A 15,182-nucleotide genomic window follows, 5' to 3' on the forward strand; every position below is an offset into this window, starting at 1 on the left:
AACTTGTGACAGTGCAGGATTTGATGGCTGGCATGTAGTAATAGTAGTCAATATTTGCCAGTATCTGGCAGATCACTTGCATTATAACTTAGTAACTTTTATTTTGATTTCATTCATCTGAACCAATCAAAGCTGATGAATTTTAAGCCAGGATTGCAGCCTCAGAAACCTCTGCCTAGTAGATTCAGCCCCTGGAGCAGCTGGCCAGGGTATCCAGATACAAAAGAGGACAGGATTCTTTTATATTAGTGACTGTGTAGAAGAGGCAGTTTCAGGAGGTGCAGCTTTTCCCATCTCTGCATGAGCAGCGGCAGCTATCAAACTTCTTTCTTTTGCAGAAAGGGCCAAAAGCAATGTGGACAATCAGTATAGGCCATAGATTCAATGGCATCGCTGGGGAGGGGGTGCAGGCACCACTGGGTGACGGACACAGGGGGGTGACACCACTACTAGCCAAAAATTTTAAAATTTTGGTGTTTTCGAGTAATACCAGCATGTTATATATCATTTGATGTGTAATATCATGAGAAATGCAATGAAACAAACGGCATCGATATGTATTTATTCTATCAAAAATTATAGCCAAAAAACCAGTGGGGCAAGGCAATGGTGCATCACCGTCCAGGGTGTTGCCCCATCCACTGCAAGAGAGGTGTTCATCATGGGGGTGACGCACTGGCCTCCCACGCTGGGTGATGCAAACCCTAGTTCCACCATTGCATGGATGGAGGATTTGCATGTGGAAAGAAATTGGGCAATTGATTTGGTCCTTCACTGTGTCCTGCCTCTACTTCAAGTGAGTGCAGGTTCAGATAAGGCTGGAAAAACCTTTCCAGCAGCACAGGCCTATGGGCACAGCCTTGTGGGTGCAGCCCATGGAGAAAAGGAACGTGTAATCTGGTACTTTCACAGTGACAGGTTGATCAATTTCTGGGGACTATTGGAATGGGCAGGTCTCATTTTTCATTTACATCACTCATCATCATCCCCTGGAAAGGCAGCCTGTACTTATGGACACACCTGGAGAGATTTTGCTTCCTCCATATAACCATCCAAAGGGCTATTTTGTCTGGATATTTATAAGTACTTCAGCTGGCCATGAGAGTGAGGTCTTCTTTAAGGAGCAACAAGTAATGGTTAAGGGACACATGGGTTTCCTTTTGTGTCTTCCCCACCCTCACCCCACACCCTACCATTATCCATTTTTCTGCTTTGACTGGATGTAAGCCCTTCACCTGTAGTGTGAGCCCAGCTTCCAGTTCCCAGTTGGCATGATGGACACATACAGCTGCAAATTGAAAGCTGGTTCAGCCATCAAGCCTTGTCCCTCCCTCTGTGCTTCAGATGGGCTGTTAATTTATGACTCCATAAACCTCAGACCATTAAATCTGCAATTGGTGAATGCTTTAGACATCATTTTCAATGCAGAGACATTTTTGATGTGTTGGTAAATATTTTCATGTCTTTAACAGCAGCCAACATTTGTAATACATACAACTATCATTTCTATTGCATTACACAAACTTGTTTTGACTTTGGACTTAAATTTCAATAGAGAAAATTCATGACAGTAGGTGTAATTTTCAGGATTGGGTGGCTGGATCCTATGGAAATGATTTAGCCGTGCTTGCATCTTTTGCATACTTGCATCTTTATTGTGCGCTTACCGAGAGAAAGGCAGGATGGTGCAGTGGTTGGGGTGTTGAACCTGGAAGATCCAGGTTCACATCCTCACTCAGCCATGAAGAATCCTGGGTGACCTTGGGCCAGTCAGTATCCCTCAGCCTAACCTACCTCACAGGGTTGTTGTGAATACAAAAGGAAGGCTGGAAATGTAGACAACCACTTATAAAAAGCCAGAAAAAGGCAGAAGTTCTGTGACTGTCCCTGATGCAACGATGGCTATGGATTTGGGAGTAGATGAAGCAGGGCAGGAGGAAAATCTAGTAAACCCCAAACACAGGACATAGCATGATGTGGGCATCACCTTTGGCCACCCTTTGCAAAGGCTGGAAACTCACCTGTTACAGATCACATTTGGGTTTACTTGAGTTTATTGGGGAAGGGGCAGGAAGCATCATCAGCTAGCATCTTCATAATCAGAAGTCTAGCTTTAGCCATAGATAGCGAAAAACGAACATGTGCTTTAGTCAAATCTGAAATGCAAATTGAACAGGACAGCAAAATTTAATAACCTTGATTCCTCTGCATCTCCACAGATACTTTAATCACCTGACCCCCCCCCCCAAAAAAAAAACAAAAAAAAACAGGCAGAAAAGAAATTTGATGGAAAAGTCCTGTTTCCTCTCTTCATTTACAGCCTAGACCTGGCCTCAAAACTTGGACCATAAACTTCTTTTATAAATACCATTTTTTTTTTCTTGAAAGCTATATCTTACTGCAATGGCCAAAGTTTTGTCATGTGCTAGATTAAGATGTCTGACAAAAATCAATAATGCTGAGGTAACAACATTGGTTTCTGCAAGGCTCTCAATTACTTTCTCGGTTGTTTGTCATGGAGAGAATATATGATGGCTTGTTTTCCCTGCAGCTGTAAAACTAGCCTGTTCGCATGCTATCGACTCTGCATACGTCACTTTTGCACTGCTAAGTGCACCGCGGGTGTGTTTTTTGAGAGCCATGCAGCACAATCCAATGGGCAAATTCTCTTACACAAGTATCAGTGGAAAAGCACAAGAGCTCTGCTGTACTCTAGCACCACTCCCATTCATTTCCATGAGGCTTGCGCAGGGCAACTTGTCCTGGGAGTGATGCTGTTGGATCCCCGGAATAGCAAAATCGTTCTTGTCTGTATTGTCCATTTCAAAGGTGAATAACCTTTATTGTGTTGTGCTTGTAGCAGTAAAACTCTGACACTGGCTAAGCCAATGTCATGGAACAGAATGTTGGTGAGTAAGTGTTCCCTTACCTCGAGGAGGCCTCTGTGACTGCACCCCCCCCCCACTGCAGGATGCAGTGCACATCCCATTGGGATTGCTGCATCAGTGCTGAAAAGTTGGATAGGATTGGGCCCTCAGTTGGCCTTATGAATTGGCTTCTAGTGGAAATGTACAGCAGAGGAAGCAGACAGTGAGAATGCTCTGCTCTGCTTCCTGTATCACTGTCACCTCCTCTAGCATTCCTCTAGCAGCAATGGGTCTAGGTTCTCACTGTCTGCTTCCTTTTCCAAAGTGTTCCAAAGCAAAAGGAAACCAGAGCTGCCTTTTGCAAAACATTTGCCCATGAAGAGAGGTGGGTCATGAGAGCAACAGAGGGGATTTGAGTAGGGTTTGCTACCATTCACAGTTTCAGGTATTCATGGTAGCAGCAGAAACGTATCCCTTATGGATATGGGAGGATACCTGTATACAGCAGAACATGCAGGGTATAAGATCAGACATGCTTCTCTTCATTTTTACACTGTGAAGTAACCATAGCCTCTTCTCAGGCCCTGAGTGGCACAATTAAATGTTTGAATGCATTCCTATTGTACCCCTTTATAGTCTATAGACATCAGCCAGAATTTATCTTCCTGAAGATGACTGCTCTAGGGGAGGGCACAGCAAGTTTAAGATGTTGTTTTTGTATTTTGGGTTTTTTTTTTAATGTCAGATTTATGTCTTTTCCTCAAACATAGGAGAGGTCGCTTTATGTTCCGAATTCCCTTACCTGGGGATCTCCTTACCAGGATCAAACATATTTGTTCCCCTTGCCAGGATCAAATTACAAAACCATTCAGCTATAGTGGCATCATTACCGAAATCCTTTTTTTGGCCCCTCTTCTGAAATGAATGGAAGCTGTTTCTAAGCAAATATAATATGGCTGTAAGGATTTTATTGCATTTCCAATTTTCTTTCTGGTTATAATTAAAAAACATTTTTGCCTCATCAAATTCATGGTGTTTTATCCTCCACTTTTGTTTTATGTGCCGAACATATCGGTCTATGGCACCAATCATCAGGCCAAGAACCTGGCTAGTCACAGCACCACCGTTGACTGCTATTCTACATTATCTCCAGCCGAGCTGAGCTTGTGAGAAACAGGATTTGGCCCAAATCACTTTCTCCTTCAACGATGCCCCAAATACTAATCCAGTCTCTTGACATGCATAAGGGCCCATATTCAAGTCCTTTCACTTCTAGCTGAAAGGATCTTAGGTAGCTGGGATAGAAAAGCCCTATGCCAGAGACAGTGGAGAGCCACTAACTGTCAAAGGCAATGGACCAGTGTCTGTCTCTGCTCAAGGCAGAGTCATATGTTCAGACATTTCCCTTGCTCATTAGCTTTTCAGTAGTACTGAGCAGTCTGTTTTCAAGCCATTACCATTATAAGTAAGCTGTTGGAAGCACATTGTAAAGAAATGTTATAACCAAGCTGGAATACTCCTATACACCTAAATGGGGCCCAGCTGGCAGGAGGAGTGTTGATGCCTCTAGACCTTTTGTCTCTGCTCTTATTTCACCTGAGCAACAGGATCAAGGGCCAGAGAATTGGGGGGTGGTGTGCCAGAAGGTGTAGAAGGATGCAGCTGGTCTCCTGTCTCCTAGGATCGAAGGTTTGGACCTTCCTGCCAAAGTGCCTTTTTGGACCATCAGTGCAATTTGTTTGGTTCACAGCAAAGGCTGTTTCCCCTGCAAGAGAACGGCGTTAGAAATTCTCTTCTTCTGAGCGAAGCTGCAGCCACATTCGCAAATGAGTGTTTGCCTTCTTAACCATCACTAATGAAATGCCCACCAAATGATGGGAAGGTGTCCTTGAATGTGGCAGCAAAAATAGGTTGGAGTCATGTGTGGCAAGGGACAGCTGCAACTTTTCTCTCTCCGTCTGACTTTGCCCCCATGTTTTTTTTTTCTCCTGGCCTCTCTTTCCTCCTCCTCCTTTGCTCCTCTGCCTCTGTTTCCCCAAGACCTGAATAATCGCTTGACTGTGTTTCCAGACAGTAGCTGTGCTGTTGCTCAGCATGTCAAACAACATTCATTCTTGATCCTTTTTATTTAGGTCTGTTAAGCATGGCAGCATTTGACCCTTTCCTTGGGACAAGGGGCATTGGTTTCTGAGCATGCCAATAGGGTGGGAACTGAACAGTTAGATGCTGTCACTGGGGTGGCATCCGTAGTCAGCCAGGTGGAGCACTAACTGAGGGGTCCAGTGGTTTTCCACTTTTTCTGTACCATGGCCCAAACAAACAAAAGCATGAGACTGCAGACCCCATTGATCATGTGGAGCACAGTGTATTTTTCTCCCAGGATACTATCCCCCCACCCCATCACTGCCCACTCCCCACTCCCATTCTGCTCTCCCAGCACTGTTCACTGTAGCCAAATAACCTTATAAGAGAAAGCAGAAAAAGTTACCTTGAAGCCTGGCACTAGTGAAACTATTTTAGCACAATTGTTAAGAACCTGAGTAGGATTGGGGCACAATCTCCTGGTACCTGAAGGGGTACACCAGATGCCTCCCTCTTTACCTGATGGTGCCCTAGTCGAGTGGTCTTCAGCCGTTTTCATTCCTATAAGTTGCCGTGACCCCAAAACTGAGGCTTTGCAACCCCATAGGAGTTTCCACCCAAAGGTAGAATAACACTGCATTAGAGGGCCCACCTGGCCAGGCTGACCCCTGGGAGCACCAGTGGGAGATCAGTGGGAGCACCAGGAGGGGACCTAGCTCAGGGCCTTGCCTCGGAGCCACCAGCAAGCAGGCACTGGTATGGGTGTCAAAAATGCACTGATACTTGGTTTGAGCAGGGCAAAGCGTAGTCATTGCACAATGCAATTTCTTATGGGAGGAAGGCAAGTCATTTAAAGGTAGAAGATGTCTTAGAAACTAATCCTGAATGGGGTTTGCCTCCCTTTAAGATGAGCACATGGGCTGTGAGACTCCAGCTCTTGCCGTCCTTGGAAGAGGTCAGAGCCGCAAGTTAAGATGCAGGTTTTCACATCTGCTCTGTTGACAAGCAACCAAATTGACCCTTTTGGACAAACAGCAGAAGGCTGTTTTGGCAGCTGTACCCTTTCTGTTCCCACCCTCCTGCACAGAGATGGGAAGGACAGCAAAATGATGCTTTTGTGTGTGCTGGTGAATGGGTCAAATACCTGGGCTGCCTACAAGTCCATTAGCTGAAAGTTATCATTTCAGTTCATTGCTCAGTCCTCTCACATAACCCTCTTGGATAGACTGCCTGGCCAGAAATACTCACTTTCTCTTGGCATCGCTAGGAGCTATTTAACATGCTGCAATTTGTTTGTGTGTGCTAGCCATCCTTAAAGAGCAGGCCCTTAGAGGCATGGCAGGCATGGCTACAAAAGAAATTTAAAGATTCAAGCTGATGCCTTCAACTGTCGTGCATGGCCATTACAGGAAAACACTCTAGAAGTTAAGACGTTCCATCTATTGACAGAAAGTGGAGGAAGATCTTTCTCATTACTTGTTTGATTGAACTGCTGGTAAGGACATTAGAGATACATAAATGGGGACCTGGCACAGAAAATGTGGCAGTTTATTTACAGCCCTTCGCAGGGCTCTAGCCAGCCTGAAATCTTGTAGTGCTGATTCAAAGGATCCTAGTACTACAGGCGGGCTTCAAGGGCATCTAGTCAGACCCCACTCAATGCAAGAGATCTGGAGCAACAAGATCCCAAACAGGTGTCTGTTCAGCATGGGTTTGAAGTCCTCCAGTGAGAGAGAAGCCCCACTCACCTCGATCCCATTGTTAAAACTGGCCTTGCTGTTAAGGAGTTTCTCCTAACGTTCAGATGAAACCTACCCTCCTCTCAGCCCTTTTAGATCTAATCTTGCCCACAGAGGCAGCAGAAAACAAGTTTTTGTCCTCTTCTATTTGACAACCCTTCAGTATCTGAAGAACGTTATCATGTGTTGTCCCCTGACATTGCTGGTCTTCACTGGAGATTTGTGATTCTGCTCTAATCTTTTGCGCCTTTGGTTCAGGGAGCAAGGGTCTGTAGCATGTAGAACTACCAGGAGCAGTTAGTTCAGGAAATGGAGGGGTGTGTGCGTGTGTTGCTCTTGACTAGTGGTGAGCAACAACCCCTTGTGGTGAGCTACTCAAGATGGTAGCGGAGATGGTGTTGAAACCGTTGCACCACCTTTTCAGGCTCTAGCAGAGCTCCACCCATTCAGGCAACCCATTAGTTTCCTTTGATTTGGCTTAGCTGTCAATGCCGCTGGGTCAACAGTCAGGTTCTGGACCTGACTAAATAAATCACTCCCGTTGCTTTCCTGGTCCCTGCCTATCTTTATCACCTATTTCTCAGCTCTCCCCGCCTGCCTTCCTAGCTCTGCTAAGGCCAAACTAAATGAAATACTGGATATCTATGGAGATCATAAGATTTCTGTAAGAGGGGAAGCACTGGCATTGTTGACCGCTCAGGCACCCAGGGCTGTGACAGTTGACATCACCCCCTGGAAGTGCCTGACCCAAAATTAATTGCAGTGATGTGATGATGTCACTGCCAAATACTTCCAGGCCAAGGGCACTTGGAGTGGTTGTGCACCACTCTGAGAGGCTGACCGCTTTTTGGGGTGTTCTTTTTCTATGAAAAAAACTGTCAGTTGCTCAGTGCAACTCACAAGCACTCTGAGTGCTCGTGGGGAGGGAAGGGTGAAGGAGAAGGTACCCTGACACCCCTCAAGTCATGGTACCCAGGGCCCTGTACTCACTGGTTCTCCCTTAGCTATACCACTGGGTGTAAGTGGTATACTTTGGGGGGGGGGAGATATGAGGAAAACAGCAACAGAGGAAAGTTAACCCTCCTTCCACAGTATCACAGTTCCAATTCAAATCCAGCCCCCTCCCCCCAGCTGCTTATAAAAAGTTTAAGTGAGGGGCAGTTGAATCATGGATTCAATATCATTTCACCTAGTTTAGCCTTCCCTCCTGGATCCTTCTGGTATTTCCCTCTGAACTCCAGTCCCGTTCTGCTGGCGCTCACATTTTGCATCCCTGGCAGTCCACACTTCAGTATTGAGAGGCTAGTTGAGGTTAGTTGTGCCTTTTCCCACTCGGTAAGATGGTTTAATCTATTCTAAAGGCATGTACACATTCCAAACATATATTGGCCGATGTTTAATTTATACCAGTTTCACTGTCATGGGTCCCACCCCCGAGAATCCTTAAGTTTTGTGAGGGTGCTGAGAATTCTTGGGGGGGGGGGGGTGTCTTCATAATAGTTCTCTCTCTCTCTCTCTCCCCCCTCCCCCTAACTTTCTCTCTCCAAGTAACTCCTAATTTCCAAACACAACTATTTGCAAGTTTCTCTCTCTTACCATTTTTAAAGTTCTGTAACTGATTGCTTAAGCAAAGTACCTGAAATTACATGTGCCTCTTACTGGAATTGGTATTTTATTTTTTTTAATACTCTATCTACTTTGAAAAAGGCTCTGTCTTATGGTTACTGTTAGCCTAATTTTGAGACATTTTGAGCGCAATCCTAACCAACGTTCCAGCACTGGCATAGCTGTGCCAGTGGGGCATGTGCTGTATCCTGCAGTTGGGGGGCAATCATTGAGGCCTCCTCAAGGTAGGGCAATGTTTGTTCCCTTACCTCAGAGTTGCATGGCCCTTATGTCAGTGCTGGAAAGTTGGGTAGGATGGCGGCCTTTGAGACTATTTGCACCCCTCATCCTACGTCAACGGTCCAAAACATTGTCACATTGTTGGATTTGCCCTCTCACTTGCTAGTTTCCCCAATATCAATTATTTGTGTGTGTGCACATGACACATGTAGGACACACGTGTACATGTGACTGCGTAGTGTTGGCAACAGTGCCTTTTAAAAAGATAGAACAGTAAGGCTGAAAGGTCTACACCGCCACCCTCATGCCTTATACGGCTGTTGTCATTTTCAAAGGAATTTTCCCATTAATTAATGTAATTATTCAACAAGAGGCAAAGAAGGAAGGCCCATAGCCAGAGAGACAGACCAGGGACAGACTGCACTTGCTCCCGGTATGGAAGGGATTGTCACTCCCGAATCGGCCTTTTCAGTCACACTAGACGCTGTTTCAGAACCAACAATCAGAGTGTGAAACCATAGTCTTTCGAGACTGAAGGCTGCCAACTAACTATTCAACAACAGGAAACAGTGGGTGGACCTCAGGTGGATGATGACATTGTGTGAACCACGCATAGAAAGGCTGTCTGAACAATGTGTGACAATCCTGGGTTTAACGCCCTGGCTTGAAATGTCAGACTGTAATCCAAATATGCACCAGTATTCAATCCCCAGCCATAGCTATTTGCTGTCCTTTCACATATTTTGGAGAGTCTATCCTGGGACCCAAACCACACATTTACAGCACAATCCTATGCATGTCTACTCAAAAGTAAGTTCCATTGTGTCCAGTGAGGCTTACCTCCAGGAAAGTGAGTATAGAATTGCAGCCTTAACCACTTTACCCTAGGGCAGGGATTCTCACACATTTAGCACCGGGATCCACTTTTTAGAATGAGAATCTGTCAGGACCCACTGGAAGTGATGTCATGACCAGAAGTGACATCATCAAGCAGGAAAATTTTTAACCATCCTAGGTTGCAATCCTACCCACACTTACTCAGGAGTAAGTCCCATTTACTATCATTGTTAAAAGCAAAAATATAGTAGCCTGTTAAAAGTACAGATTTGTAACATTTCCCCAAATGCAGTCACATCCCATGGTAGCATCAAGTCTAATATATTAAAAATAAAATATTGAAATGAATGGGGACCCACCTGACAATGGCTTGCGACCCACCTAGTGGGTCCTGACCCACCATTTGAGAAACACTGCCCTAGTGGGTTAATGAAATAGCATCAATACTCTGTGTGTGTGTGTGACACAAACGTACATTCACAGTGTGAGTGTCTACATGTATATATTTGTGTTTGTTTGTTTTAAATTCATTGAGATGCATGATTTCAATCCTCTGCTGGTCGAGGATTGCAAGGCCGAGGGGCATAAAACAAAGCTTTTGGCACCTGGAGATTTATAGAGTTGCTTATGCAGTAGCAATTTGTACAATGCAAAAGTGCATTAAGGGAATGAGAAAATATTCTCGGGTAGGAAACAGCTCTAACATTGTACAGCTTTAAAAAGCAAAGTGGCAGCACCTAGAAATCAGTATTACCTGTCAGCTGAGACAAAGAGCAATGAGAGGGCACCTCGGAGGTTCTAAATGGAAAGCCAAGCATCTCAGCACTTTGAAAAGTGCACTTTCCCCCACCCCACAGAGGGGGAGGAGATGCCTTACTGTAAACCTAAACCTTCCAATTCACAGTCCAACAAAGGAAAGATGCCATGGTCTTTGTCATTGGTTTGGGATGGCCTGGTGCTGCCACCTTATGGGGTGTATGCTGAGAATGAATAATACCTAGCATTTACATAGCACGGTTGTCCAGATTTCAACCCCAGCCTGGAACATGGGGCTAACTTCTACCATTTTCTCATACAGAGTCACCGCCCCTCTCTCTTTCTGTCTTGCTCTTCTTTTCTTTTTCTCCCACTCTCTCCCCCTTTCCTCGAACAAACAAGAGCAAACAATTGTCATGGCAGCACTGCTAGAGCAACCTAATAGGGGCGTGGCGAACTGAAGACCAAAGCTCTGACTTGTACAAAATATTTTGCACCCATGATTTGTGCATGTCCTACAGATTCTTTAGGTGTCCCGCACGTCTCCTGCATGCCACACATGTGCCTCGGGAAAATGAAATTTTTTCGACATCTGATGACCCCTGATCGTTTTCCACCCCTGTATGACATTTTTCCTTGATCATCCTCATCTTGTCCCACGTATCTCTGTGCATGTCCTAGTTTCCTTGGGAGTCCCGCACTTCTCCTACATGCCCAACACGTGGCTCGGAAAAATGAAATTTTTTTTACATCTGATGACCCCGAGGTCATAGTTTTCCACCCATGTACTAAATTTTTCCTCCATTGCCCTAATCTTGTCCCACGTATCTCTGTGGATGCTCTACAGTTTTGTTGGGTGCCCCGCATTTCTCCTGCATGTCCCACATGTGTCTGGGGTGGTCAAGATTTTTTCGATCTACTTTTTTGATGACCCTGGGGTCATCATTTTTCAGGCCTGACCCCCATTTTTCCTCAATCACCCTTCATCTTCTCCCACATATCTCTGTGGATGCTATACAGTTTCCTTGGGTGTCCCACACTTCTCCTGCACGTCCCACATGTGCCTTGGGAGGTCAAGATTTTTTCGCCCTATTTTTTGATGACCCCAGGGGTCATCATTTTTCAGGCCTGACCTCCATTTTTCCTCAATCACCCTCATCTTGTTCCACATCACTCTGTGGATGCTATGCAGTTGACTGGGTGTCCTGCACTTCTCCTGCATACCCCTCATGTGCCTAGGGAAAACAAAATTTTTTCAACATCTGATGACCCCGGAGTCATTGTTTTCTGCCCCGTACGACATTTTTCCTCGATCGCCTCATCTTGTTCCACGTATCTCTGTGTATGTCCTACAGTTTCCTTGGGTGTCCCGCTCTTGGCCTGCATGCCCCACATGTGCCTAGGGAGAACGAAATTTTTTCAACATCTGATGACCCCGGGGTAATAGACAGTAATGCTGACGTATGCTGACCTACCTTGGAAAGTTGCTTACTGAAATCAGTGAAAATCAATGGTGTGCAGAAAGGTACTCGGATGAGGAGGAATTGAAAAGATGGATTTTTCAGCTTTAAAAATGATGCTTCCTGGCATTGTATAAGAGCTACAATAGATCAACAACAGAGCAATGGAGGGGCTACTTCTGTGAGCTGGTATCTGCCAGTCCCTGAGTCCATCTATGTCATCTCTTTATTTTGGAGAGTATCATAGGGTGTTTACCGGACAAATCTTTTTGCTAATCATCGCACACTATGCCTGAATAACGGGCTACACTGCAGGAATCTGTCTATCATACCTCCCACGCTACCCTGCTGGACCAGTGTTTGCCCCTGTAGTCCTTATCACCCAGAGTGGGTTAAACTGATGGAGGCCACCTGGAATTCTTCCTTGTCATTATTTCTTCCATCAAAGAAGCTCTCTTGTTTTAACATGTGAAAAATGGATGCAATTTAAGAAAATTAGACATTTAGCTTGCATAATGAACAACCCTGATTTTTTTTTTATCAATTTGCAGCTCTATTTTCTGCAATGTGACAAGTTTAAATGGCATTCAAGTAGCTTTTCACGTAAGGTGTCACTCTGTTTTCTTACTAATGCCTGAGCAAGTGCCTTGCCTATTGTCAGATTGTTAATTCTCTATTATTAAGTACTCAGGAGCTTCTTCCTTGAAAGAGCTGTCAGTTACCCATGTAGAATGGCTGCGCTTTAGAAACCGGAGGACATGTCAGGTGTTCTATACTTCCTGTCGACTGGCTGAAAATCCAAATTCCAAAAGCAGCCGCTTTTTCATAGCCTAGCTTCTCTTTGTCAACTTGCTACAAATGTACATTGGGGGTGGTGGGAAGACAGCAAAGGGAGGAAGACGGCATGGCATTGACTCGACCAAGTAATGCCCATCAGTGAAGCAGAAAGCAAGATGTGACATGGATTGTCTATTGATATATTATGAGGGATGTTTAGTACAATGAAGGCATTTGTTGGCTTTCAGCAGAAAAAAAAAGAAAAAGAAATCTCTTGTAGACATGATCCATCTTGTGGCCTTATCCAAGATCACTGAGCACTGCCACTCACAAGTTTTTGCTTCTGCAATCAATAGCAGTTTTGAGGGCACATTCAGCCAGAGAGTTATCATGAAGAAAGGGATGAACCCCTTTCTGGCATAGACCCCTCTTCACAAGGTTGGTGCCATGACCATGATGCAGATTGCTTCAAGCCATGACTGCTTTTACAAGAAGAAACTTAACATTGATGTTTTCCATCATGGCACTCCAATGTAATGTGGAGTGTGGGCTTGAGCTTGTAGTTCAAACTGCAGCACACCATAGAAGTTTTCTAGCTTTATATATTATATTCTAGAGTCCAAACGCAGCCTCATACATCAGGGCCTCTCTTTCTACTGTAATGTGTTTGGAAGGGAACAACAGAGGTTCTAGCATATGAAGTTGTCTGCAGACTCTAGGATAATCAACCAAGCTAAAAGAGCTTCCATGCAAGTGATGTGCTCAAAACACCTAGCGTTGCAACAGAACCCCATCAAATATTATTGCTAGCATGAGCATGGTCTAATGAACTGTTAATCAAGGTAGCGCATGAGGCCATGCTAAACTTGAGCATGTTCAGGTACTTCCATGAGACTAACTGAAGAGGTCACCTAAGGCAGTGAATTAGGGGGTTCGCCCATCTCTGTCTGCCTTCACTGCTCCTCCTTCCATTCCCTGAAGAGAGGGACAGAATAGGAAGAGTAAATGTGGAGGGTAGAAGACTACTGGCTAGAACATTGGAGGGTGGGAGGAGTGGGGGCTGCACATCATCAGGTGCAGGGGGAAGCTGCCTCAGGCATCAGGAGGTCATAGGCCAGCCCTGGGTGTAACTATTTGGAATGCCCCTGTGTAGAAACTGAATAAAGACATATCTAGACTTCAAAAATATATCCGTTTTGTACCAGCTTAGTTGTCATTGCTTCCCTGACAGAAACGGGAATTGCAGCTTGGTGATGGTACTATCAGCCCAATCCTATCCTCTCAGTACACTGGTATTCTGCAAGGTCTGTCGTCACGGCAGCCAGTTCAACATTTTCTGCAGCACTGTGCAAGGGCCAGAAGGTTGCATGGTGCCAGCAGCTCAGCACAGATTGGCTGCCAGCAGGGTTCTGCCAACAGAGGACTGGGAATCAGGGCAGACTGGAGGCAGCTCAGGGGCAGGTCTTGATGGCACTGGTTTCTGCCATATCTGGAAACCCTGTCCTAGGCCTGACGCACTCCCAGCAGTCTCCTCTGAGCTATGCCAGTTACAGAGCTGATCTGAGGAGTCCCATTGGGGACCATGTGGTAACTGGGAAGAAAAAGTTTTTCTTTTCTTGCCTCTCCCTGTTGGCCTGGTCCCTGATTGGTGTGCAGCATGCCACAGATACTGCACTGGTGGCCCTGCATTGTGCGCCCCAGTGGGGGACATATTGGGCTGTAAGTTTACTGCTAGCAATCCTCTTCCCTCTTCCTGAATTACAGACCCAGAGTTCCCTGGGGAGATAGAATGGAGACTTGCTGTTTCTTGTCTTATTTGAAATGCAGAAGGGGGTGGGAAAAGAAGGAAGGGATCATCTTTTGGTTGTGTTGTGTTGATGTCAGGAACTTCCTTCATTGCTTAGAGCTGGGGCTGGTATCCCAGATATTCAGGGCACCACCTAATCCTCCGCTTCACAATAGCTCTTCTTCAGTGAGAGTCCGGACCCTGTCTCATAAGAACAATTACAGTTTCCAGATAGATAAACAGAAGAGCTTTAATGGTTCCCAAATAAATGGAATTCAGGATATGAGCAGAGAATGTTTTGGTGGAAGCTGAAATGACTCAGAATCATTTCCTCAAATTCCCTTTACAAAATAATGTAACTGAGTTTAGTTAACAAACAGAATATAAAAATCATTTTGCAAATATAATTATTTATGCAGTTTATATAAATGAATTATCTTAAACATTCAAGAGAGTGATAATGTAAGAAAGAAAAGCTGATACCTGATTGGAAGTGCAATCCTAAGATTGTGCTGGGCTGGCGTAAATCCCTTATGATGGCTTGGGAGTGTTGCAAACGTGCCATTAAGAAACATCTGCGATGACTCAGAAGAAGGCCGCATCAGCAGAAGGACGTGTGACGGCCCACTCCTGCCATCTCCAGTGGTGGAGGGGATAAGGAAGTGCTGGCCTGAGCTTGGGCCCATGAGGGGTTTGGGATCGGCCTCTGGCACTTAGACCAGATCTTAACACCCCCCCAAGCAGCTAAGCCTTACACTGGGCTGCTCAGATCTGCGCCAGCAATTTAGCTGGCACAGATCAGAGTAGCCCCATTGAGGTGACTGGGGCATTACCCAGGGTAAGGGGACAGAAGTCCCTTTACTCCGAGTTGCACCAGGTCCACCTCCAACCCTCTACTAGATACAGTGCAGGCCAACCAGCCTGCCTGTTCCAGTGCAGGTTAGGATTGGGCTGTGACATAGATATCCATAACATTGAAACATAGAACTGCAGTGGAATAATAGTGCAATTTTAGTCTAGCTGTTCCTTAGTA

This window comes from Tiliqua scincoides, chromosome 3, assembly GCF_035046505.1.
Source record: "Tiliqua scincoides isolate rTilSci1 chromosome 3, rTilSci1.hap2, whole genome shotgun sequence".
Taxonomy (NCBI): domain Eukaryota; kingdom Metazoa; phylum Chordata; class Lepidosauria; order Squamata; family Scincidae; genus Tiliqua; species Tiliqua scincoides.